Here is a 9,411-nt window from a genome sequence, read left to right as displayed (position 1 = left end):
ATTTTGTTAATGATGTTTGCTTTTATTCATGAAGGATAGTGGTCTGTAGTTTTCTTTTATTGTACTGTCTTTTTCTCATTTTGATATCAGAGTAATGCTAGCTTTATAAAATGAATTGGGAGGAATTTCCTTCTTTTCTATTTCCTAGGAAGAGGTTTTATAGAATTGGTATTAATTACTCTTTAAATGTTTGATAGAATTCTCTACCAGTGAAACTATCTGGGCCTAGAGATTTCTTTGTTGGGAGTTTTTAAATTGTGAACTCAGTTTCCTTAATAGTTATATGGATACTATTCCAATTATCTCTTTCATGTTGTATGAATTGTGGTAGTTTGTGTTTTTCAAGGAGTTGGTCTATTTTGTCTAGGTGGTTAAATGTGTGTAGGGTTTTTTGTAGTCTTCCCTTATTCTCCTTTCGATGTCTGCAAAGTTTGTAGTGATATCCCTTTATCATTTCTGATACTTATATTGGCATTTTTTGTCTTCTGTCTTTTTTTCTTTGTTAGTTTTCTAGAGGTTTGTCAATCTTATTGATCTTTTCAAAGCATTAGCTCTCTGTTTTGTTGTTTTTCTCTACTGTTTTTTCCATTTTTAATTTCATTGACTTCTACTCTTATCTTTATTATTTCCTTCCTTCCTCTCAATCTGCCTTCTTTGCTTCACCTTTCAGAGTCTTTTAATATTTATTTTATATATAATGTCTGGGTTTTTAGATATAGTTAATGGGAGGAGTAGGGAAAAGTATCTCTACGCCATCTTCCCAAACTGTACATTTTGCTTTTATGTGGATAATGTCCTTGGATTTTACTGACCTTAGGTCAGGTTCAACCTTATTCTTTTCTGTGTTATGGGACAACCTTTGAAATATGGGTATGTTGGGAAATAGTTTTTTGTGATGATTCTTCATTCTTGCTGTGATGGATGTTCAGTGTAATTATTGAAAGTAGATAAGACATAACTTAGGGCAGGGGTGATCTAATATTTACAGTAGATCTAAAACTTTTCCTACACTTCTGCTAGATGGCTGCTGCCATCAGGACTTCTCCCACATAGCTGACTTCTTGGTGGGGAGGGGAAGGAGCAGTTGGCTCAGAAACCTTGTTGTCAACTTCTTTTCTCCCTCCCTCTTCCTTTGCTTCAAAATGGTCTCAAATCTGGAAAGAGAGAATAAACACCATTTCATTATAGTGATAGCAAAAATCATGCTTGGCTTTGTATTATTTATATATAAAATAGTACACACACACACACACACACACACATACTTCAACAAACAGTTTAACTGTACTCATATTAACTGTGGGTCCGTTTCGTACTACAATGGTTCTTACTTTTTGGTTTCCCTTTATCATTCTGACGTGAAAATCGTGTTGAAGGGGAAATTGTTTTTGTCTATAATGAGTATAACTTGCATCCTAGGGGCCTTGAAATGCAGTTTACTAAACTAGATACAAAAGACAACAGTCTAAACATAGATTTCTTCATAGTCAAGCTCTTCCTGTGAAGGTTTAAAAAAAAAAAAAAAACCTAGGGAATTGTCACACTTCCCATTGTTATTCACATGCTTGTTTGGGATTTGATGGTGGCAGCTGCCAGAGGCCTGACATTTCAGCAGGGAGAGAAACAGGACGAAAGAGTCAGAAATCTCTGGGTCTGAGCAGCACTTTCAAATTCACTGTAGCCCCTGGCCATTCTGGAAAATGTGGTAATGGTTGTAGAATTCGGATAGATGATTTCTATATTAAAACAAATTCAATTACCTCACAACATGTTTGAACACTACGGAATACAGAATTAAAATTCCACCAAATCCTATCTGTTGCTTTAAATTCTGCTCCTTAAATGGCTTGCCAGCCAAGTCTACAAATACTGTTTATCAGGAAAGGACAAAGTGCTGGGCACTATACTTGGGGGTTGTTGGGGATACAAAGATGAACAAGCCCCAGCCCTTGAATCTGAGTAAATCATCTAGAGGGGAAATAAAAATGTATACAAGTGACTGCTCTAATGTGCTTGAGATGAGGTTTCATGAAGGAGTTGCCATTTGAACAGAATCTTGAAGGATTGTTTGGTGGCTGCAAGCAGCAGAGATGGACTATGGCTAACTGAAAAGGAAAGGGGGGAAGGAAAAGAGGGTAATCTATTGGGGATTGTGGGAGTAGCTCCCGAATTAAAATAAAAACTGAACCTCTAAGGGAACAGGCACTGTGGATTGATGTATGGAGACTGGTGGCCGATTTTTTTTCAGAGCGTGCTCTGTAGGATGGGTCAACTCCAACACTATAGGGTTGGGTCACTCCTCTCAAGGTACAAATTTCAAGGTAAGAGGGCCTGACAGGTATGACCTGGATCATGTGTCCACCTCTTGGCCAATGCAGTGCCAGGGGAGTCATTCCTTAAAGGAAGATCACGAGCTCTAATCGAAGGCCAACCACAGACAGGTGGAGGGAACAGCTGAGACACAGAGGTCGGGAAATCAGGAGCGTGTTTGAGCATCGCAGAGAATCTAGTCTGTCTAACGCATAAAGTAAAGGAGGGGCCTAAGGTGGGAGAGATGAGGAAGGAGAGGCCGATTGGAAGTGGGCAGTGGAAGGCCTGGGTCACTGTGTTTGAAACTGGGGAGAGAATCAGTGGCTGGGGGTGGCAGGAGCAGATCTGGTAAGACCTGTTCTTTAAGAATCCTTTTCTGGAAACAGACTTGGGTTGTGAAAAGAGAAGACTGGCTTCAGGAAGGTCAAAAAAGAGGTTGCTTAGCTGAAAAGGAGTCGAGAAGGCTTAGAATGATACTGTACTTACCACTAAACTACATCAAGAGTGAAGACTTTTACGCATTTTTGTTTTTACCTGGCAAAGGAGACGGCACATGCATTATTTACCCCTTTTAGTACGAAAGCTGGAGTAGCTAAGGGCCTGTTCTAGATCCCGTGATGGTAAGGGAGAGCCAGGGCTCACCTTCAGGCCATCTGCCAGGGCTCCTCTAACATGTGAGACCCTGTAGCGGCATCCAGCCAACTTTGCTTCATTGCACCACAGGCCGGATCCCTTTTTTCCCACCACCAGGATAATGCCTTTTTGAGGTTGTGCCCTTGAGTAAACAGCTCCAGTCCGTTTGAATCTTAGCTTGTGCCTGACGTGCTTATGTGGGTTGAATGGGGTTTTTCTTCCTCCCTCTTGAGAGAGGATTTCCCAAGAGGAGTTTCAAAATAACCTGTGGTCGTATTGAACCTGTGCTCAGCAGCTGAGCGTCTGGACAATGTTAGCATGGGAGGAAGCACAATAGTGGTAAGAACCGTGGAAAGTCCGGTTGCTTACATTAAAGTCCCTGCTCTGCCCCTTTCTAGCCATGGGACCTTGTTCAAGAGAGTTGCCTCTCTAAAGCTCAGTTTCTTCATTTGTAATGTGGAATTAGTAAGGGATCGACTCCATGGAGTTGCTCTGAGAATTAGATGAGATAATGCTTGTAGAGGCATAGTAAGTGCTTAATAATGCTGCTACTATGTTGTTGTTATTATCTCAATTAAAATATGGTGGGAGGGGCTTCCCTGGTGGCGCCGTGGTTGGGAATCCGCCTGCAGATGCAGGGCACACGGGTTCGTGCCCCGGTGCGGGAAGATCCCACATGCCGCGGAGCGGCTGGGCCCGTGAGCCATGGCCGCTGGGCCTGCGCATCCGGAGCCTGTGCTCCGCAACGGGAGAGGCCACAACAGTGAGAGGCCCGCGTACCGCAAAAAAAAAAAAAAAAAAGAAAGAAAGAAAAAAGAAAAAAAAAATATGGCGGGAGAAGGATTCTAAATAGTTTTGTGACATTTGAGTTTCGGTGCCATCTAGTGGCCAGGACATTTCAGAATGTGCTATGGACCTGGGTGTTGCACCCACAGATGACAAAAGGGCCTGTTATTCTGTAGCTGAAGGAATTGCTGCTAACTGATTTCAAAGGTGAGTCTTGGGCATGCAGGCCAGGACCAGGAATATTGTGTGACCTCTTTACTGGCCTGAGGTGCATATAGAGCATAGTGTTGCCTCTATAGACAGAAAAGGAAGTCAGACCTTGGATTCTCTGGTGCCTTCTCTTCCTTGGACTGGCCACACAAGGGAACTCTATGTTTCCAACAGGTGTAGCAGCTGCTTGGGGCAATGCAGACCCCAGACCAACTTGCCAGTGGAGGGGTCAGGAATGTGATTATGGTGGTCATGTGGTTTGTGACTTATAAGTGGAATGACATCAGTAAGTTACTTAACCTCTTTAAGCCTTTGGGGGTGTGGAGAGAAATAGTACCTACTTCACAGGGTTTTCCTACAAATCCATGTCTGTGCTTAGCATAGGGCCTGATACAGAGAAGGTGGTCAGTGAACATTAGCCATGCTTAGTTTTCACTTTTTTTGATTTTTTTAAGTTGAGGTATATTTGATGAACAATATTTTATAAGTTATAGGTGTATAATGTAGTGATTCATAATTTTTAAAGGTTATACTCAATCTATAATTATAAAATATTGGCTGTATTCTGTGTTATAGAATATATCCTTATTTATTTTATACATAATAGTTTGTACTTCTTTATCCACATCCGTATCTTGCCCCTCCCCCTTCCCTCTCCCCACTGGTCACCACTAGTTTGTTCTCTGTATCTGTGAGTCTGTTTCTTTTTTGTTGTATTCACTAGTTTGTTTTATTTTTTAGATTTCACATTTAAGTGATATCATACAGTATTTATCTTTCTCTGTCTGACTTATTTCACTCAGCATAATACCCTCCAAGTCCATCCATGCTATTGCAATTGGAAAATTTTCCTTCTTTTTTTATGACTGAGTAGTACTCCATTGTATATATGTACCACATCTTCTTTATCCATTCATCTGTCGATGGACAGTTAGGTTGCTCCCACAGCATGGCTATTGTAAATAGTGCTGCTATGAACATTGAGGTGCATGTATCTTTTTGAATTCGTGTTTTCATTTTGGGGGGGATATATACCCAGGAATCGAATTGCTGGGTCATATGGTAGTTCTATTTTTAGTTCTTTGAGGAACCTCCATACTGCTTTCCACAGCAGCTGTACCAATATACATTCCCCTTAGTTTTCACTTCTGTAGTAGATTCTTGTATTAAAGGAGGAACTTTCATTCATTCGTTCAATCAATCATTCAATGGATATATATATTGAGAACCTACTATGTACCAGGACCTGAGCTAGATGAAAAACTGAGCTAGATGAACTGAGCATACATAAAACAGACACAGCTCCTCATGGTTGGGGTGATGGGTGACGACTTAAACAAGTGATTCCCAGGGGAGCTGTGTGTCATTGAGCTTGAGTTGTAGACTGAACAAAGGACCTTTCATGGAGCATCATTTACATCACAGACATTGTAGAGTTGTGCAAATTTACGTGACATTTTAAAAGTAGATGGGAGTTAAGTTTCTTGTTCTTAAAAAAATCAATACCTTACAATGATTTTTCAGAAGATGAAAGTAGTGCTTTGAGGAATGGGTGTGCTTTCCTAATTTGCCTAAATGCACTGTGTGGGATGGTGGTGGACCTGGCAATGACATTAAAATATACTTGGATTCACCCATTATTAATATTCACTTGAATATTATTATTATTCACCCATTATTAAGGCTTTGGTGGCTCAGATGACTACTTTCATTTTGTTGAAGGGCTAAAGAGCATCTTATTTGTCTTTAACCTGTCTATATAATCAATATAATAATCCTCCTCCTCTCCTCCAACTTTTCTTCAGTTCACAGGAATTTAGCAAGCTCCTGAAGTCCCGCTTCTTTCAGAAAACCACTCTGCAATATGTATTACAGATGGAATAATTCTCCTAGGCTAAGTTCTAAAGCAGTGATTTTTATGAAGGGCTTGGTGAGGGGCATTGAGGAGAGGAGAAAATAGATGTGTATGCTTGGGAAAAACATGTTCACTATGAAAATCTATTAAGTAATATATAAAGCAGTATATGACTCTGTACATGAAATATTCTGTATTATACGGAATAATAGAAAATGTGTATTCTTTTCATTATATAATCAATAAAAAAGTAAAACTCAACAAAATTTTCCTGCCTGGAAGATAGACTCTTCAGGGATTCTTAGGGATATTCCCACACAGGGAACATACTAAATAAACTCTGGTTGAGACACTGGGTAATATTTTTTCCATTTATCAAAATGGAACATGGATTAAAACAAAATTGGCAAAGAAACCAAAGGCTGGAAAATGTCTGTTTATCTGGTTTCAATTATCTTCTAAATGAACATTGGGAATTCCCAAATAATAGCAATAATGATGATGGTGATGACATCGATTTTTGTGCCAGGCTCTGTGTCAGGAACATACCACATGGTACCTCATTCACTCCTCACCTTGTCAAGGAGGAAGGTAAGAAAAGTTTTAGTGGTAAGACTGCTACTGTTGCCACTTCAGCCAAGCTCGGTGACTTTCCTGGGGTCAGTTAATTCTTGTCTTTCTGGGACCTACATACCTGCTTCGATGCTGTTTGCTTCCTGAAAAGCAAGCACCTTCTTTGATCCTACTTGGCAGCCTTTTTCATAAATTCATTTCCCTTCATTTAAGTGTGTTCTGCAGCCCCTAGAGGATAATTAAAAAGTTAATTTTATAATAGTTAATATTAGTGTAGCTCTTCAAGGTCAGAGTCTTCTACCAAAATCCCACTTCTTTTATATTTCCTTTTCAGCTTCCATTGTTGAGAGGTTCTGCAAAAAAGATTTCTGTTTACACACTGCTGGCAGGGAGAGAGCAGAATCTTTCCTACATCGTTGTTTTTTGACTTAAAAAAATTTGGCTTAAAAATGTGTTTTTGTGAGATCTTCTTTTTCATTTTGTTCTGTGGGACCGATTTGTTGCTAAAAGTTTTGCCTAAAAGTTACTATTACTGAATATGTTTCCAGTAGATCCTAGACTGAGATGGCATACTTTTAGAATTTCTTTTTAGGCAGTTAAATTAGGGAAGAAATGGCCACATAATTAAAATAAAGCTGTTTGAGTGTTGGCCTTTAGCATGTGTTCTCCAAAGCATAACGATTGTTTGAAATCTCACTCCCCTTTATGCTCTTAAATGGGCACCTTTAGTTGCATCAGATGCCATGCTATGTCTATCCATCCTGAACTATAACTTGTTTCTTGGTACTGTGCTCTATCACCTATTTATTCTATGAAGGCTGGTGTTTTAGAGGACTGTATGTGAATCTATTTCTTGGTGGTGCTGGTGGCAGTAGTTAATGTTCTTACTTCCCCTGATGGCTTACACAGGAAGCTTAAGGCGCAATCAGACTATAAAATCCCGACCAGAGGAGAGATCGTAATTTCAGCTACAGACTAAGCAGATAACAGACGATGGCTATTCACTAATCAGAAAGATAAGGGAATGAATTTGATTCCTCATTAAAAGCTTCATGGTTTAAGTCTTTTTTTAAAAAAAGCTCTGGGTCTTAGCTTATTAAGTTACATAAACAGAGTGAAGTGCCATGGGGGAGAATGGAAACTCTCCGTGTGACCTATAATTAGAAAATTTCCACACAGAGAATAAAAACAGAGACTGTATGCCACTTCCTGACCCCACTCACCCATAGAGGCTAAGCCATTGGTGGGAGACAGATAAGAAAACACCAAGGAAAGGAAACCTGAGTAGTCAGTCGGCCAGTTTGCTGTGATGTGACTCAGCCTGAGATCCATGCATGGAACATGCCCTTGTAGTTTAAATCACCTCCAAGGCAACAGTAAGGAGAAAGGCTTCTTAGTGCCAAACTCTACGCTAGGGAAGAGCAGTTGTCGTGTGATTCCTGGGTGTAAGGCAGGGCATCAGAATCCTACTCCCCTACTTACTCATTTTGTGACTCTGGGAAAATACACTTTTCTGAGCCTCCATTTCTGCCTATGTATCTTCCTCCTATGTATCCCCATAGACCATGAAATAGGATGAGAATATTGAGCCCACCAATTTGTTGGTCAATCAATTGGTGAACTGTTTGAGGACAGAGATTGTCTCCTAAGCACATAACACAGTGGCTGACATACAGTAAGTGCTCAATTAATATTAACTGAATAAAAATATGTGTGTGTGGAGAAAAGGGAACCCTTGTGCACTCTTGTTGGGAATGTAAATTTGTGCAGCCCCTATGGAATACAGCGTGGGGATTCCTCAAAAAAATTAAAATAGAACTACCATACAATCCAGTAATTCCACTTCTGGGTATTTACCTGAAGAAAACAAAAATGCTAACTTGAAAAGATACATGGAGCCCTATGTTCATGGCAGCATTATTTACATTAACCAAAGTATGGAAGCAACCTAAGTGCCCATCAGTTGATAGATTGATAATGAAGATGTGGTATATATATATATATATATATATATATATATATATATATATATATGCATATGCAATGGAATATTAGCCATAAAAGGAATGAAATCCTGCCATTTGCAACAACATGGGTGGGCCTAGAGAATATTATGCTAAGTGAAATGTCAGACAGAGAATGATAAATACTATATGATTTCACTTAAATGTGGAATCAAAAAGACAAAACAAGTAAACAAACATAACTAAACAGGGCTTCCCTGGTGGTGCAGTGGTTAACAATCCACCTGCCAGTGCAGGGGACATAGGTTTGAGCCCTGGTCCAGGAGGATCCTACATGCCTCGGAGCAACTAAGCCTGTGCACCACAACTACTGAGCCTGTGAGCCTAGAGTTCGTGCTCTGCAACAAGAGAAACCACCGCAGTGGGAAGCCCACGCACCGCAATGAAGAGTAGCCCCCGCTCGCCGCAACTAGAGAAAGCCCATGCGCAGCAACGAAGACCCAGCGCAGCCAAAAATAAATGAATAAAGTAAATAAATTTATTTTAAAAAATAACTAAACAGAAACAGAGTTAGAGTTACAGAGAACAAACAGGTGGTTGCCAGAGGGGAGGAGGATGGGAGAAAGAGAGAAATAGGTGAGGGAGATTAAGAGGCATAAAGTTTTAATTACAAAATAAATGAGTCACAGGTATGAAATACACAGTGTGAGGAGTATAGTCAATGATTATGTAATGATTATAATTATTATAATAATATAATATAATAATATAATAATATAATAATTATGTTATGATTGTGTAATATCTTTGTCTGATGAAAAATGACAACGAGATATAGCATGGTAATAATTTTGAAATGTATAGAAATATTGTATCACTATGTTGTGTACCAGGAATTAACATAGAGTTGTAGGTCAATTACACTTCAAAAATAAGCACACAAACAAACCCCTAGAAAAAGAGATCAGAGGAGGCAGGGGAGGTGTGGGGAGGGGATTTAGATGAAGGTAGTCAAAAAGTACAAACTTCCAGTTATAAGATGAATAATTACTAAGGATGTAATGGAAAACATGATAAAGC

Source organism: Mesoplodon mirus (genome assembly GCF_964341445.2).
Source record: "Mesoplodon mirus genome assembly, chromosome: 2".
Taxonomy (NCBI): Eukaryota; Metazoa; Chordata; class Mammalia; order Artiodactyla; family Ziphiidae; genus Mesoplodon; species Mesoplodon mirus.
Note: the sequence above shows the minus strand (reverse complement) of the source record.